At 35.8% G+C, this 19,217-nt stretch overlaps 1 protein-coding gene and 1 long non-coding RNA gene across 3 annotated transcripts in view; one reads left to right on the top strand and one right to left on the bottom strand.

The window, feature by feature from the left end:
• The window catches only part of LOC142234964 (uncharacterized), a 134,323-nt gene that overhangs the window by 63,088 nt on the left and 52,018 nt on the right, over positions 1–19,217 (top strand). The window contains exon 1 of one of the 2 annotated variants that reach the window (XM_075306170.1): positions 5,998–6,021. The exons of the other annotated variant lie outside the window; for it this stretch is intronic. The gene's annotated coding sequence lies outside the window, so the exon portion shown is untranslated. Of the gene's footprint in view, positions 1–5,997; positions 6,022–19,217 lie in introns of those variants that run through there. 2 annotated transcript variants of the gene reach the window in all.
• LOC142234974 (uncharacterized) lies at positions 5,191–5,839 on the bottom strand. The gene is made up of 2 exons (XR_012721762.1): positions 5,633–5,839; positions 5,191–5,577 (listed from the first exon to the last, which is right to left on the bottom strand). It is a non-coding gene; the product is annotated as an uncharacterized LOC142234974 (long non-coding RNA).

The raw sequence follows: 19,217 nt of genomic DNA on the forward strand, positions 1-19,217 counted from the left end.
CCCTACGTATCGTGCAAAAGTCCATATCGATTCGTAATTATTACCTACACATACCATTTTTGTCTAATATATACCACGTATGGACTAACTCACAATTAAGAAAACGATTTAAGATCCCACAACTCAAGTAATTCGATTGTGGATGACAGTCTTTCGTAGAAGTTTCTACGCTATCCATGGTGGAGGGTACATAAGATTCGGCCTGGCCGAACTTATGGCTATTTATACTTATACTTGTTTGTATTAAAGTTGGTAAAAAGATCTGACACAACTGAAAATAGTACTAAATTTTTGTGTATTCCCGGTGATGACAGATCAAAACTAATAAATTGTGCAATAGTGGCTACATTGACTTTTTCACAAAATTTCCCACAATTTCCTTTTTTCATATGATATTTAGAATATTCTCTTTGGATGCCTTAATTAACCCTTTGACGACGAAGAATTAATCGCTCGATAAAAGTAAGTTTTTCTTGCGAATTCATATTCAAAATACACCTATTTACTAATTAAAGTGTCGTCAAAATGTTAAAAAATGTTAACATGGAATCGGGCAGCACTCAGTGATAAGACAGAAGTTCACCAATGTGGTATCACAATGGACTGAATAGTCTAAGTGAGCCTGATACATCGGGCTGCCACCTAACCTAAATATTCATGACCATGCGTGCTTGGTTTTGGGCACTTTGTGTAAGCTTTCTCTCAAACCAAAATTTATTGTTAAAAAAAGTATTTATTTTTCCTATAAACCAGGAAGAGTTTAGGGATTTTTTGTGGTAATAAGTTAATGAGTATCCATACATTGTGTTCCCCACATTGTGTTAGTTGATCATTTTTCTTACCCTAGACGGTGAATGTCGGTACGTTTTTAGAAAAACAGTGTAGCCGAATTAGTCCATTTAAACCGTTATCGATAGAGGATGAGTTGATACACATTATACCAAAAATACAGCCACCTCAGACAACCAATACTAAAAATAAAAAAAAAAATATTAAGCGAAAAAATCCAGATTTTTCATGTTTATAAATCTCCCACACACAAAGCATGCACAAATGCCCCACTTTGTAGCTACATGTTCTCTGCGTCGATAGAATCTATTTTTTTGAAAATTGGTTGATAAATGTAGATTTTACAACGGAAATACGAAATGGGACATATATGTCACATTCGTCGTAAAAGGGTTAATACCCTAAAGTAACAGGTTGGCTGATAAGTCCCCGGTCTGACACATAGATGGCGTCGCTAGTATTAAATGCATATTATTTTTATATAGTACCAATCTACAACTGATTCGTGTCAAAATTTGACGTCTGTAAGTAAATTAGTTTGTGAGATAGAGCGTCTTTTGTGAAGCAACTTTTGTTATTGTGAAAAAATTGAAAGAAAGGAATTTCGTGTTTTGATAAAATACTCTTTTCTGAAGGGAAAAATACAGTGGAAGCAAAAACTTGGCTTGATAATGAGTTTCCGGACTCTGCCCCAGGGAAATCAACAATAATTGATTGGTATGCAAAATTCAAGCGTGGTGAAATGAGCACAGAGGACGGTGAACGCAGTGGACGCCCGAAAGAGGTGGTTACCGACGAAAACATCAAAAAAATCCACAAAATGATTCTGAATGACCGTAAAATGAAGTTGATCGAGATAGCAGAGGCCTTAAAGATATCAAAGGAACGTGTTGGTCATATCATTCATCAATATTTGGATATGCGGAAGCTCTGTGCAAAATGGGTGCCGCCCGAGCTCACATTTGACCAAAAACAACAACGTGTTGATGATTCTGAGCGGTGTTTGCAGCTGTTAACTCGTAATACACCCGAGTTTTTCCGTCGATATGTGACAATAGATGAAACATGGCTCCATCACTACACTCCTGAGTCCAATCGACAGTCAGCTGAGTGGACAGCGACCGGTGAACCGTCTCCGAAGCGTGGAAAGACTCAAAAGTCCGCTGGCAAAATAATGGCCTCTGTTTTTTGGGATGCGCATGGAATAATTTTTATCGTTTATCTTGAGAAGGGAAAAACCATCAACAGTGACTATTAGATGGCGTTATTGGAGCGTTTGAAGGTCGAAATCGCGGCAAAACGTCCCCATATGAAGAAGCAAAAAGTGTTGTTCCACCAAGACAATGCACTGTGCCACAAGTCATTGAGAACGATGGCAAAAATTAATGAATTGGGCTTCGAATTGCTTCCCCACCCACCGTATTCTCCAAATCTGGCCCCCAGCGACTTTTTCTTGTTCTCAGACCTCAAAAGGATGCTCGCAGGGAAAAATTTGGCTGCAATGAAGAGGTGATCGCCGAAACAGAGGCCTATTTTGAGGCAAAACCGAAGGAGTACTACCAAAATGGTATCAAAAAATTGGAAGGTCGTTATAATCGTTGTATCGCTCTTGAAGGGAACTATGTTGAATAATAAAAACGAATTTTGACAAAACAAGTAAGGAAAGTCTAAACTCGGGCGGTGCCGACTATATTATACCCTGCACCACTTTGTAGATCTAAATTTTCGATACCATATCATATCCGTCAAATGTGTTGGGGGCTATATATAAAGGTTTGTCCCAAATACATACATTTAAATATCACTCAATCTGGAAGAATTTGATAGACTTCTACAAAATCTATAGACTCAAAATTTAAGTCGGCTAATGCACAAGGGTGGAACACAATTTTAGTAAAAAAATATGGGAAACGTTTAAATCTGAAGCAATTTTAAGGAAACTTCGAAAAAATGTATTTATGATTTATCGCTCGATATATATGTATTAGAAGTTTAGGAAAATTAGAGTCATTTTTACAACTTTTCGACTAAGCAGTGGCGATTTAACAAGGAAAATGTTGGTATTTTGACAATTTTTGTCGAAATCAGAAAAACATATATATGGGAGCTATATCTAAATCTGAACCGATTTCAACCAAATTTGGCACGCATAGCAACAATGCTTATTCTACTCCCTGTGCAAAATTTCAACTTAATCGGAGTTAAAAATTGGCCTCTGTGGTCATATGAGTGTAAATCGAGCGAAAGCTATATATGGGAGCTATATCTAAATCTGAACCGATTTCAACCAAATTTGGCACGCATAGCAACAATGCTAATTCTACTCCCTGTGCAAAATTTCAACTAAATCGGAGTTAAAAATTGGCCCCTGTGGTCATATGAGTGTAAATCGGCCGAAAGCTGTATATTGGAGCTATATCTAAATCTGTACCGATTTCAACCAAATTTTGCACGCATAGCTACAATGCTGTTTCTACTCCCTGTGCAAAATTTCAACTAAATCGGAGCAAAAAATTAACCTCTGTGGTCATATGAGTGTAAATCGGGCGAAAGCTATATATGGGAGCTATATCTAAATCTGAACCGATTTCAATAAAATTTGGCACACTTGACTATAGTACTAATTGTTCTTCTTGTGCAAAATTTTAAGCAAATTAGGGTAAAACTCTGGCTTCTGGGGCCATATAAGTCCATATCGGGCGAAATATTTATATGGGAGCTATATCTAAATCTGAACCGATTTCTTCCAAAATCAATAGGGATCTATTCTGAGCCAAAACACATACTTGTGCCAAATTTGAAGTCGATTGGACTAAAACTGCGACCTAGACTTTGATTACAAAAATGTGTTCACGGACAGACGGACAGACGGACATCGCTATATCGACTCAAGAGCCCACCCTGAGCATTTTTGCCAAAGACACCATGTGTCTATCTCGTCTCCTTCTGGGTGTTGCAAACATATGCACTAACTTATAATACCCTGTTCCACAGTGTGGAGCAGGGTATAAAAATGCGTTTTTCTTTGTTAGACCGGGGACTTACTTATCAGCCAACCTGTTAATGCACCCCGATTGCACATGTGCATTAGCATTTTACAAATGTATTTAATTCTATGTTGCATCTATTGCCTCTTGTACCTGTGAATACAAGATTTTTTATTGGGTCATCATTATCGATAATAAGTACTAGGTTAGGTTAGGTTAGGTGGCAGCCCGATGTATCAGGCTCACTTAGTCTATTCAGTCCATTGTGATACCACATTGGTGAATTTCTCTCTTATCACTGAGTGCTGCCCGATTCCATGTTAAGCTCAATGACAAGGGACCTCCTTTTTATAGCCGAGTCCGAACGGCGTTCCACATTGAAGTGAAACTACTTAGAGAAGCTTTGAAACCCTCAGAAATGTGACCAGCATTGCCGAGGTGGGATAATCCACCGCTGAAAAAGTTTTTGGCGTTCGGTCGAAGCAGGAATCGAACCCACGACCTTGTGTATGCAAGGCGGGCATGCTAACCATTGCACCACGGTGGCTCCCAAGTACTAGAAGTATCGTTTTATTTGAAAGCATTTTTAAAATCTTCCTTATTACCGCCGAAAGTTGGTGGTTTAAATGCCAGATCATTCAGCACATTCTTTGTATTTAACGAGTAGCAGTGCGCCTATAATTTAGTTAATGAAGTTGCAAAGATTGGCCTGGTTACCTCATCTATGCTTTCTTAAATTAATTATTTTTGTCGCGTGTTCTGCTCATTTAGCTCGACATCTGACAACCCTACTCCCGAGCAAAGACTCCAGTCGTATCTAAAATGAAAGGACGCAGATGTTTCAGCCAAACTGAGCTCTATATCTAAAGACCTCGAACGCTGCCATCAACATAAGATAGCTGGTTACAAAGAAATAAGAAAAGAATGAAACAGCAGATGCTAAAATGTCTAACATTCTCTTCTTTGTTCGATATCTTTGCAGACTATAGCTGGGGGGTTACTCTGTATTGCGATACGAAAGCAAATGCGATGCGATAGCTAAATGCGTTAAGAGTACAATTCGGTACTCTGTATCACTTGCGCAAACGCTTTCGCAAAGTAAACTGAAAATATGGTAACGCTTTAGCAAAATAAAGCGAAAATATGACAACGCTGGCTGCACAATGTAAACAATAACGAAAATGATAAAAAGAAATGTCAAAAAATTGTAAATAAAAACATTTTAAACAATCTTCCGTTCGGTGCGTGTGCTTTTAAAACTTGCTAATCGTTTATAACAAAAACTAATAATTATGGATTCGATAGCGTTATGGTTTGAAGAAAATGAACATGAACGAATTACAAGAAGAATTTTGCGAGATCGGTCAAATATACTCTCCCTAAGTGACCACGGGTAAGAAAATGGAAACTCAAATTATGTGGCAAACGTTTTCGAATATTTCATTTTTATAGATTTATACAAAATTTTCGTCTTAATAAAGATGCGTTTATGTATGTATTAAACGCTATTAAAGACGACCTCGTCGTTCCAAATAAATCCACAGCCATTCCAACTCCAATAAAAGTGGCCGCTGCTTTGAAATTGCTTGGACAAGGTGGTTATCAACACCAAATCGGCCAAGACCATCTTTTAGGACTATCACAGCAATCTATGTCGCGCTGCTTACAAGAAGTTTGCGAGGTGATTGAACGAATACTTTGTCCCAAGCACATACAATTTGAGGTAACTGCGGAAGAGACCATAAAGTCTACCAAAGTTTGGAACTGACGTTGCTGTGTCTGTAACTTTTTTGGTTTTTCCCTAAAACAATAAACAATTTAGATACAAATATAAAAATTTAATTGTGCTTACTTACATATTTGTTACTTTGCGATTGCTATTTTGTTTGCGCACGATTTTTGCGATCAACGAACGAGTTTGACATACGCTTTCGCATTATAGAGTGCGGTGATGCCAGATTTGCGAAAACTAGATGCGCAAGGTAGATACGAATACGAATTACTGAGTACCAATTACTAGATTCGCGACAATTTTTCTTACGCATCGCAATACAGAGTAACCCCCCTGGCAACAGCTGCAGCAGCCAGCAGAAAGTATCGAGCATTATTAATCCTACTGTATGTATGTCGCTCACACAACCAACAACTGACTGTGCCGCATCTTCCACATTAATGGTTTGGTAGTCGTCACTGCCTTCACTGCTTATAGAGAAGGGATTCAATCTCCAATATCCATCTGAAGAAGGTGAGCTAACTAAATAGGGTGTAGAACAAGTTTTGCTTGCATTTTCAGTTTGGTATATACTGAACCACAAGCGGAGAAAGGAACCCACCAACATGTGGGAATCGAAAATGAATGAAGTGAAACGAACCGAACCAAAATGTATGGAACTAACTGAAAAGTTTTCCGTTCGACCATGATGATGGTGATGATGATGGTATAGAGAAATACTGAATGGTTCCAGAGAAACTGGAATATGCAAGAAGACTACTCGTTCATTATACAGACTGACTGAATCCATTGAGGGCGAGACACAAGTAGGTACGTACGTGATACAGCAGATGCCTCATTGATTATATCGTTGCCCCTAGAGTAATAAAAAATTCCTCTGTATACTACAATCGAACGACGAAAACACGCCATGGGACACATTGAGGAACGGCAAGTGGCAATCCCGTCTGTTACATCGTGATAGCTCTGTGCACGACAACGATGGGCTTGATGATTTTCAAAGCAGTCAATTGGTAACATCATCTAATAGGGGAATGTTTCTATACAAAGAGTTAGGATTTTCTTGGAAGAACATAAGGAACCACTCGAACACTTCCCAGATACACTTAAGGTTGAGTTACATAGCATGCGTTAATCCGTGCGTTGATGGAAGGGTTGATATTTTTCAGTTTGAAGCACTCTAACAAAACTGTTGCTTTCAAAGAGAAAATTCAACTCTTCAATCAACGGACGCATTAACGCAAGGTATGTAACTCAACCTTTATGGAAGTTATATCGATACTTTTGTCCGAATGATATGGCAATATAGTCTTGTAAAAACGAAATGTACGGTTATGTTACCTTCATTTAAGACAAAACCAAATATTGTTATAAATAATAATGTACAAGGTAATTGATACGAAGTGTTACGAATACCATTGACGATATGTATATATCATATAGTTGTGTTAGCGCATACTCATGCAGTACTCATTGATATGAAACAAGTTCACGACGTGTGTTATCACAATGCACATTGGGCCAAATGACCGAAATTTCAGGCATAAAATCAATTTTTGAACTTGTGAAAATTAAACATTTGGTGCTACGAAAAAGTAGACAACACATTACCAAAAAAAAAAAATCCAAAATGGTTAAACAATATGGCAACCCGTTTGGCCGTTTCAAGCCGATGAAGTGGCAACTCTTTGTTATGGATTTTTATACCCTGCGCCACACTGTGGAACAGGGTATTATAAGTTAGTGCATATGTTTGTAACACCCAGAAGGAGACGACATAGACACGTGGTGTCTTTGGCAATAATGCTCAGGGTGGGTCCCTGAGTCGATATAACCATGTCCGTCTGTCCGTCCGTCTGTCTGTGAACACATTTTTGTGATCAAAGTCTAGGTCGCAATTTAAGTCCAATCGCCTTCAAATTTGGCACATGTTTCTAATTTGGGTCAGAATAGAGCCCTATTGATTTTGGAAGAAATCGGTTCAGATTTAGATATAGCTCCCATATATACCTTTCGCCCGATATGGACTAATATGGACCCAGCAGCCAGAGTTTTATACTGATTTGCTTGAAATTTTGTACAAACATAACACTTAGTCGTATAGTCAAGTGTGCAAAATTTGATTGAAATCGGTTCAGATTTAGATATAGCACCCATATATATCTTTCGCCCGATATGGTCTTATATGGCCCCAGAAGCCAGATTTTTGGCCGAATTTGGTTGAAATTTTGCACTAGGAGTACAATTAGTAGTATAGTCAAGTGTGCAAAATTTGATTGAAATCGGTTCAGATTTAGATGTAGCTCCCATATATATCTTTCGCCCGATATGGACTAATATGGTCCTACAAGCCAGAGTTTTGGCCCAATTTGGTTGAAATTTTGCACAGGCAGTAGATTTAGCATTGTAGCTATGCGTGCCAAATTTGGTTGAAATCGATTTAGATTTAGATATAGCTCCCATATATATCTTTCGCCCGATATGGACTTATATGGCCCCAGAAGCCAGAGTTTTGGCCCAATTTGGTTGAAATTTTGCACTAGGAGTACAATTAGTAATATAGTCATGTGTGCCAAATTTGATGGAAATCGTTTCAGATTTAGATATAGCTCCCATATATATGTTTTTGTGATTTCGACAAAAATGGTCAATATACCAACATTTTCCATGTTAAATCGCCACTGCTTAGTCGAAAAGTTGTAAAAATGACTAATTTTCCTAAACTTCTAATACATATATATCGAGCGATAAATCATAAAAAAACTTTTGCGAAGTTTCCTTAACACTGCTTCAGATTTAAATGTTTCCCATATTTTTTACTAAAATTGTGTTTCACCCTAGTGCATTAGCCAACTTCAGTTTTGAGTCTATAAATTTTGTAAAAATCTATCAAATTCTGTCCACATCGAGTGATATTTAAATGTATGTATTTGGGACAAACCTTTATATATAGCACCCAACACATTTGACGGATGTGATATGGTATCGAAAATTTAGATCTACAAAGTGGTGCGGGGTATAATATAGTCGGCCCCGCCCGACTTTAGACTTTCCTTACTTGTTTTTCTTGAATTTATAGTTTAGCATGGTGCTTTAGAGATTTTGTGGTAAAAAAAGTTTTTAAAGTTATTTAAAGTTATAAACTTAATTTGAAATGTAAAATTTAAGTCAAGGTATGTACTTTTAGTAAAAATTAACAACGATTGTAAATATTGTTTGGTTATTTAAGAAAAATGTGGGACAAAAAGCAAATTTTTTCTTTGCTTAATTTAATGTATCGTATGTCCTATGTTGTCTGAAGTAGAACTTACTAACGTGGAACGGATTGGTAGAGTTCTATACTGCGTTAGAAAGGTTGAGGTATTGTCTTTTTTGCAAACATAAATTTTCAGTTTCCAATGTTACTACATATTAATATATTTAATTTAGTGTATGGTAAAAGTGGTTGAGATACATCTTCCATTAGAAAGTGGGCGTGGCAGTGGGCGGATCTGTCCGAAATGTTGATCATACTTTATTCTCATCCCCTAGTGGTGTATGTAAAAAATTTCAGAGCTCTAGACGCTTCCTTTGGGTTGAAGTACGCCCTTCATTTGAAAGTGGTCGTGGCAGTGGGCGGATCGGTCCAAAATGTTGATTATACTTTATTCGCATCCTTAGTGGTAAATGTACAAAATTTCAGAGCTATATATGCTTCCGTTGATTTAATGCGTCAAAAACCTGTAATTTGGCCCACTGTGCAATGGACTGAACAATCTAAGCAAGCCTAGAATAGCAGGCTGTCACTATATCTAATCTAAAATAATGTCGATCTGCTCACAGTTGAAAAAGTATTTTTTTTTTAATTTCGGTTATTGATCGGCGTCGACATTTGACGTCGTGACATTGAACTTATTTATCCGCTTGAGAAATAAAACTATTAAGGAACAAATAAACGAGAGTTTATTCAAAGTGAATTTCTTTTTCTCAATTTCAAAAAAACAAAAAAAAAAAAACAATTAAATAAAGGATTAAAAAAAAATAGTCAATATTAAAAGTTATTTCAAATATTCAAAATCACAGTTAACTATTTTATTTATTTATTACATAATTAATTATAATTATACCCTAAACCACATTGTGGTCAGGGTATAATAACTTTGATCTGCCAAAAAAATGTGCCTACCAGGCATATTGATTTTAGACCACATAACAGGTTGGCTGATAAGTCCCCGGTCTAACAAAGAAAAACAAATTTTTTTGTCAAAATTCATTTTTATTTTTCACCATAGTACCCTTCAAGAGCGATACAACGATTGTAACGACCTTCCAATTTTTTGATACCATTTTGGTAGTACTCCTTCGGTTTTGCCTCAAAATAGGCCTCAGTTTCGGCGATCACCTCTTCATTGCAGCCAAATTTTTTCCCTGCGAGCATCCTTTTGAGGTCTGAGAACAAGAAAAAGTCGCTGGGGGCCAGATCTGGAGAACACGGTGGGTGGGGAAACAATTCGAAGCCCAATTCATGAATTTTTGCCATCGTTCTCAATGACTTGTGGCATGGTGCGTTGTCTTGGTGGAACAACACTTTTTTCTTCTTCATATGGGGCCGTTTTGCCGCGATTTCGACCTTAAAACGGTCCAATAACGCCATATAATAGTCACTGTTGATGGTTTTTCCCTTCTCAAGATAATCGATAAAAATTATTCCATGCGCATCCCAAAAAAAAGAGGCCATTACTTTGCCAGCGGACTTTTGAGTCTTTCCACGCTTCGGAGACGGTTCACCGGTCGCTGTCCACTCAGCCGACTGTCGATTGGACTCAGGAGTGTAGTGATGGAGCCATGTTTCATCCATTGTCACATATCGACGGAAAAACTCGGGTGTATTACGAGTTAACAGCTGCAAACACCGCTCAGAACCATCAACACATTGTTGTTTTTTATGATTTTTTTTGTTTTCGTCGTCAACCACCTCTTTCGGGCGTCCACTGCGATCACCGTCCTCCTTGCTCATTTCACCACGCTTAAATTTTGCATACCAATCAATTATTGTTGATTTCCCTGGGGCAGAGTCCGGAAACTCATCATCAAGCCATGTTTTTGCTTCCACCGTATTTTTTTCCCTTCAGAAAACAGTATTTGATCAAAACACGAAATTCCTTTTTTCCATTTTTTTCACAATAACAAAAGTTTCTTCTCAAAAGACGCTCTATCTCACAAACTCATTGACTTACAGACGTCGAATTTTGACACGAATCATTTGAAGGTTGGTACTATATAAAAATAATATGCATTTAATACTAGCGACGCCATCTATGTGTCAGACCGGGCACTTGTCAGCCAACCTGTTAAAATATATACCGATCGACTTAGAATCACCCCTGAGTCGATCTAGCGCTTGGTGTCCGTCCGTCCGTCCATGTATTTGCTGTTCGCAGGATTCCGGTCGCAATTATTATTATATATTATTTTGATGAAATTCGGTATGTGGCGCTTTTTTGACACAAGGACAAACGCTATTGAATTTGGAAAAAAATCGGTTCAGATTTTGATATAGCTCCCATATATGTATCGCCCGATTTTCCCAAATTTGGCCATAAGTCCCTTATTTATCAACCGATCTGACTCAAAGTTGGCCAAATCTTATTTCCTATGTTATAGCACTTACTGTATGTGCAAAAAATCATCGAAATCGGTTCAGATTTAGCTATAGCGTCCATATATATGAATTGGCCGATTTTCACAAATTTCGCCATAAAACTCTTATTTATCAACCACCGATCTTACTCAAATTTAGCTTACACTAATCTTCTATAGCACTGATTCTATGTGGAAAATATCATTCAAATCGGTTCAGATTTAGATTAATTCCCATATATATGTAGCGCCCAATTTTGAATAATTTGCCCCTTATAACCTTATTTTTGACCATTTATTACCCGATTTTACTCAAATTTAGCACAATGTATTCTCTTGAAATATCAACAAAACCTGCAAAATATAAATTAACATAGACGTCTCAAATATATTATAATAGTTTATGACACTTGTATAATGCGCTAACATGTTGAGTTCCAAACATATAAATTTTGTACCCAAACATATGAAAAATTATTTTTGAAGGGCCCCCGTGATAGGCATTACCCGAAACGTAATATTAGACTTTTATTAGTGATTTCCCCGTTTAGGTAGAATAGGTAGAAAATAAAAAAATAAAAAACATAATCATAGAAAATCGTTTTATTGTTTTTCAAAATATTCCCGATTAAGATCTATAGACTTTAGCATGCGTTTGAACCAATTGTCGAAGCAGTTTTGCCACTCCGGTTGAGGTATCTTCAAAACATGCATTTTCTGTGTACGGGAATAAAAAGAAGTCAGTCTGGGCTAACTATACGGCGGATGACCCATCAAATCGATGTTTTGAGTGCTCAAAAATGGTGCTGTATTGAGCCGAGAGCTCCCTTTGCGGTGATGTACGGCAATCCGGCTTCGGCGGTTGGGTTTCCTCATTTCTTGGTAGACAACTAAATAGCAAACGAATGGTTGTGTAACATACCACTCAAATTTGACTGTTCTGCGTTTAGTGGTACGATTGCGGCATATCCAGTTTTTCCGAAAAAACAGGTGATTATTTCGTTTGGACGTGCCTCGTGCGCAAGCAATATTTGTTGGATTTGACTCATCTTGAAACACCCATACCATCGGCTGGTATTTATTTTCGGGCTCGTACGTGTAAATCTACGATTCATAACTTGTCACGATATCATGTACCTGTTTCGAAGCCCCGTTATCGTATTTTTTGACCAATCGATATCAGTCTTTTTTAGCGATTGCCAATTTGTGTGGGATCCAACGCGAAAGAGTTTTCAGTTGGCAGATTGCAACACTAGGGTTGCCCAATCCCGAAATATAAAAGGCAACTCTTGTAGTGATTAAAAACATCTCCAAAAATTTAGTCTGCACGCAGATAAGGAATATGATCAAGCCAAATCAGTTTTTTACAGGGAACATGGACGATTTTTGTCGCTAAAATCTTATTTGCTTTTCAAACGTATATACACAGAAAAAAATTTCACGAAAATTTTTCCAATTAAAATTTTAATTAAGTTTCAAAATGTATTCAATTAAAAATGTAATTGATTTAACAAATTTTTTAATTGAAAATCAATCATAAAATGTAATATTATCAATCAATTTTTTAATTAACCTTCAATTATTTTTTTAATTGATTCTATCATTTCTGTGTTTGAAGACATTTCAATTAAAAAAATTAATTGGATCAATTAATTTCGTGAATGAATCAGAAAAAAAATTGTGTGTATGCTTGCCAAATCAATTATATAAATTCCGTTAAAATAACATGGTCACCACAAACATACTACACGCTCTCCATGAAAAAGTACATTATGCTTTTGTGTTTGAGGTGATCATATTCCTTCTCTGGGTGTGTATTGGGGTTTTTTACTTTAATTTATAAATTCATAATCGCACATAATTTAGGGATTGTGCATTTAAAAAATTGTCTTATTTCAAAGATATCGGATTAAAGGGACACACATTTAATACAAACAGATTATGAACTTTATATGGAACATTTGTATGCTAATAGGTTACGTAGTTTTTCATAATACATAGGTCAGTATTTTGTAATTCTTCAATTTTTCCGAAACTCAAACAAATCGATGTTTTCGATTTCGAATGTCGATTTGTGTCAAAGTCTACTTCTCAATAAAGGCAAAAAATCAACCTCTCTAAACTTTAGAAAATTTCTATCTTATATCCATAAAATAATAGTTCCAGAACTAATCTTATTTCCTAGCGTACACAAATCACCTATACACAAATCACCTTCTAGGTATATCCTACACTTTATAGTTTTCCGAAAATTTTCCATTCCCTTGCAAAGATTGTGATAAATAATGATGATGACGATAAGTGCCACAACCTATTCCTATCCGCTTGCGACATCGTTCATACCTCCAGCTATAAGAGTTCAACATGCACACCTATAGAAGGCAGACCGAAATACGACGTATGGACGGACAGACAGACCGACGAGCCCAGTAGTATTATGAACGTCGTTTAGTCATTGAATTGTATAGTACGGGCTTACTAGTACCCTGAGAACCCCGACATGAAATGAAATATCTGGCAAGCAGACTTGACTGGCGTGCCGACAGACACATAGTCAGGCACAATGGCATTTGGTGAGTTCGCTGGGTTTGGGATTGTGAATGTGTGCGTGATGTTATTGGCAGCGGATTGTGGGTCGTTTGGACCCCATATCTGTGCCCAATTACATACTCGCTTTAAACGCAACAACTACAACAACAACTGAAGCAGATGAACATTTGGCAGCGCTGTAACAGCATGGCGTTAATGAATGGTTCTACGAGCACTCCTCCGCTGCTACTATGGTTATAAACGGAAGGGATTGTGTTTTCGGGTGGGTGAGCTATTATTTCAGCTCTTCTCATTTGAAAAAAAATAAATTCATTGTTCCAGATACTGGTGTTGAGGGGGCGTCTGCTGTTGTTGTTGTATATAGATAGATAGATTGGAGCTGGGAACATTATATGAGAATACATACTAAAACATTGTTTTTTCTTCATGAGATCTAAATTTGTCGATTTGATGTCGATAATTTTAACAAACTATGAGCATGGTAAATAATTGGTTGGAATCTCATGATCTCATTTTTTGCCATACATGATGGCATAGCGTGATGTCGTGAGTTGTTTATATAGAAATACATCTGAATGTACAATGATTAAAATATTACAAGGGGAATAATTATATACCCCCTGCAAGACTTCAGATCTAACAAATACTACTATGGGGTAAGCGGGAAAGCGAATGGGATTAGATTCAGAAGGCCTGTGGAAATCATAACCGGGCACCTTAGAGAACTACATTACCATCCCTACAAATCAAGAAGGAAGAAGTGATGCAGAATCTGGCCCAACTTGAAAACACAGACAAATTCAGAAATTCGTTAACAATGCGGAAAAATTTTTTGTTAGTCTAAAATTTCGTTTCGGAGGTAAGATTTTTTTTTGTGTAAAAGTAGTAGAATATATATTATCAAAATTTTCTTTAGGAAAGATATATAGTTGTAATATCAATAACTATTTTATTTCAGTAAATCAACCAAAAATCAAACCATTATTAAAACTTAAGAAATTTACGTAAATCTTACTAATCAGATTGTTAGCTCATAGCATTCAAAGGCGCTAAGCAACAGTGGTTTCAAAGCACTTTCTTCGAAGTAATTCTGCAACTTTTGAAAAATTTTCAGGAAAATTGGATAAAATTTGCGGTGTCTAGATGCACAAGAATACAAATCGTGAGATCGTTCTATATGGATTAGAGGTGTGCGCGTGAGTGAAATTTCACTCACACTCACGCACATTCACGAAGTCAAATATTTATTCACGCACGATAAGTGTCGTAGCCACTCACAGTCACGCACATTCACGAAATGAAAAGCAATAATCACGCACGAAGTACTTTTACAGACTCACGCACGATTCCCGACAATTCACGTGACTCACGACAAATTCACGAGACTCATGACATTTTCCCATCGGGAATGAGCAAGGGTAACAAAATTCATAAATAAAATATAGTTCGACAGCTAAATCAATTTCAGTTAACATACACCCTCAAAAAAAATCGCTTCTCTAACATATGTTCCAAACATATTTTGCAGGAAGCACATATATTATTGGATACCGCCGAAACATTAATATGTTTGTTTTATGTGAGCATATTATATGTTTGGAAGCATTTTGAGTCCAAAAATAGTATATGCTTGGAATAATTCCCCAAAGAAGATTGTGTTCATTCCCTCACATATTTTTAACTTCCACGAAATTTTTGAGTTCTTCGCATCTTTTTCTGTAATACAAATATGCTGTTTTTTTTCAAATGTCTATTTTCTTGGTTCCGAATATCTATTCTCTTTATTCCGAATACTCAATCTACTGTTCAAATTAAATAATATTTAGACTTAAGCATACCAAATTTTTGGCCATATTATAAAACAGTTTTCCGAAACAACATACAAGCGGTTTCACAGAAATTGCTCTCATTTCATTCTCTCGCTGTGTTATGTTGATATCTTTTTATTCAACCCTCCCGGTTTCCATCTCTATTTCTTTCTCTATACTAACTCTCTCTCTCTCTCTGTCGCTCTCTGAATAAAGTATCACAACATATATATGTTTACTCGAAATTTGTAAATTTATATATGTTTACATTCACGCATATTATTTTTATGAAACATTCATGCCCCAAACATAATATATTCTAACATATTAACATATGTGTCCCAAACATTTTGTGTTAGTTTAGGAACATTACATGTTTGCACTTAAATATATTGTGTTTAAAAATTGTGCCCGAAACACATTTTGTTTATATCGGAACATATGAAAAACATATTTTTCTAACAGTGTACGAGTAAGAATTAAATCTTGATTTTTTTCGTGAGCGTGATTTTGCAGAAATTTCATTCACGCACATTCACGAACCGATTTTATTACTCACGCACACTCACGCACGACATATTTGTTTTAGTCCCATTCACGCACATTCACGAGAGTTGCTTCAGATTTTATTCACGACTCATGAGATTCACGCGTGAATCACGCGGGTCACGATAATTTCGTGTCACGCGCACACCTCTAATATGGGGCCTTTAGCAAACGACACACATATTTGTGGACCTGAAATACGTCCAGATTTTAAATTTCAGGCAAGTTACATTGTGCACGGGAAAAACACTGTTTGGGTATAAGAATTATATGTTTGGAACTCAAATTGTTTAACAAAATATTTTTAAGTGCAAGCATATATTGTTCATAAACTAGCATAACATGTTTGGGGCATATATGCTAATATGTTAGAACATATTATGTTTGGGACATAAATTTTTTTGTAAATATAATATATTTGGATGCAAACATATATTAATTTAGAAGTAGCCTATAAACATATATGTGTTTAGGAAGAGAGACCTAGAGAGTATGCTGCAAGTAAACGAATGGAAGTAATCAATTGGCGCCTTAAAACATATATACACAAAGAAAATTTAATTAAAATGTTTTTTCTAACAGTGTATGCCTAAGGTGAAACATAATATGTTTGAACAATACAAACAATACTTTGTTTGGACCAATCCTGAAAATATATATGTATGCTTGAAGCAAAATGTGCTTGGGGCATACGTTACAGAAGCGATTTTTTTTTGAGGGTGTACGAACGAAAAAGACTGTTTTTCATATGTTTGGTTGTAAAAATTATATGTTTGGAACTCAAATTTTTAGCACATAACTTTTAAGTGCAAACATATAATGTTCATAAACTATTTATGCTGACCACCAGATCGCAACACATATTATAGGCACTGTTGCCGGATTTTTTCGAGAGAGATCCCCAAAAAATCCCCAACTGAAATATGTGTCCCCATGAAATATCCCCAAAGGAAAATTCATACAATTATAAAGGGTGGTTAAAATTTCAAGGGCCGATGTTGATTTTGAATAAAACACAAACTATTTAGGAAATTATTGTAATTTTATTTTATTATGATATATTGGTATTACTCAATTAGGTATGGAACAAAATATCGGCCAAATGGGCGCCGCGACCTCGGCGGCACACCTTCATCCGATGGTCCAAATTTTCGATGACGCTGAGGCATAATGGAGGTTCTATGCCGTTAATGTGCCGAATTATCTCATCCTTTAGCTCTTGAATTGTTACTGGCTTATCGGCGTATGTACACCTTTTCTTTCAAATAACCCCAAAGAAAAAAGTCCAACGGTGTCAAATCACATGATCTTGGCGGCCAATTGACATCGCCATTATGTGAGATAACACGGCCATTGAATTTGTTGTGCAAAAGAGCCATTGTTTCGTTAGCTGTGTGGCAAGTGGCACCGTCCTGCTGAAACCACATATCGTCCACATCCATATCTTCCAATTCGGGCCATAAAAAGTTCGTTATCATCTCACGATAGCGAACACCATTCACAGTAACTGCCTGAACGACCTCATTTTGGAAAAAAATACGGGTAGATGATGCCGCCAGCCCATAAACCGCACCAAACAGTCACTCTTTGTGGGTGCATGGGTTTTCGACAATCACTCTTGGATTCTCATTCGCCCAAATGCGGCAATTCTGTTTATTGACGAATCCACTGAGGTGAAAATGTGCCTCATCACTGAAGATGATTTTCTTCGAAAATTGATCATCCACTGTTGCCATGTCTTGGAACCATTTAACACGTTGTTGGATTGTGTATATCTCCATGGTTCAAATTGAGTAAGTCTGAAATAGAGAAATGTCAAATAAAATTCGGAAAAAAACTTGGCGTTTAGGTGTAGTTCACATTCAATATCGGCCCTTCCAATTTAACCACCCTTTATAATAATAATCTACCAAAAATTTGAGAAAATTCAAACAAAAATTATTTTGTCAAAATTTTATTTATAGGAAATTTTGTCAAAATTTTATTTCTTTAGAAAATTTTCTTCGAATTTTATTCGTTTACAAAATTTTGTCTATTTTATTTCTATAAAATTTTTTTTCAAAATTTTACTTCTACAGAAAATTGTGTCAAAATTTCTTTATATCGCAAATATTACCAACATTTTATTTCTATAAGAAATGTTTAAAAAATGTTGTGTTTTCTATGTTTTCTACAGCAAATGTTGTGAAAATTTTATTTCTATAGAAAACTGTATCAAAATTTTATTTCATATAATATTTTGTAAAAATTTATTTCTATAGGAAATTTTGTCACAATTTTTTTTCTATAGAAAATGTAGTAAAAATTTTATTTATATAGCAGCAAATGTTGTCAAAATTACATTTCTATAAAAATTTTGTCAAAATTTTACACGTTTAAAAATTTTTGTCAAAATTTTACTTCTATAGAAAATGGTGTCAAAATTTTATTTCTATAGCTAATATTGTCAAATTTTTATTTCTATAGAAAATTAATTTTTTTTTTTATAGCAAATGATATCAACATTTTGTTTCTATAGAAAATTTTGTTAAAATTTTATTTCTATAGAAAGTTTGTGAATTACCTTTTAGTTGGAGAGGAATATTTTGCAAAATCTACCAAAGCCCATAAACGTTATTGTACTTCGCTTTTATACTTTCTATAACAAATTTAATACTGTGATTGAAAGTAGAAATATCCCTAGAAAAATCCCCAAATCACGACTTTATCCCCAGTCAAATCCCCAGATCCCCAAAGTGAAAAAATATCCCCAACCACGAGACAAAATCCCCAGTTTGGAGGAAAAATCCCCTAATCTGACAACACTGATTATAGGTCTAACCACTGCAGTGTATAGCCAATGCACAATTTTCGGTTTTAGTCCCCACTTTTTCCCTATTGCCTTTTTGCACAAGAACAATGCTACCGGGCCTTTTCTCGCCCTTTCTTCAATATTCAGCTTAAAGTTTAGCTTCCTGTCCAATATAACTCCACCTACACACAAAAAAATTTTTTTCTGATTCAATCACGAAATTAATTGATCCAATTAATTTTTAATTGAAATGTCTTCAATCACAGAAATGATAGTATCAATTAAAAAATTAATTGAAGTTCAATTAAAAAGTTTATTGATCCAATTGATACTATTATTTTTGTGATTGATTTTTGTTTCAATTAAAAAAATTGTTGAATCAATTAAATTTTTAA

The sequence above is a fragment of the Haematobia irritans genome, chromosome 4 (genome assembly GCF_050003625.1).
Source record: "Haematobia irritans isolate KBUSLIRL chromosome 4, ASM5000362v1, whole genome shotgun sequence".
Taxonomy (NCBI): domain Eukaryota; kingdom Metazoa; phylum Arthropoda; class Insecta; order Diptera; family Muscidae; genus Haematobia; species Haematobia irritans.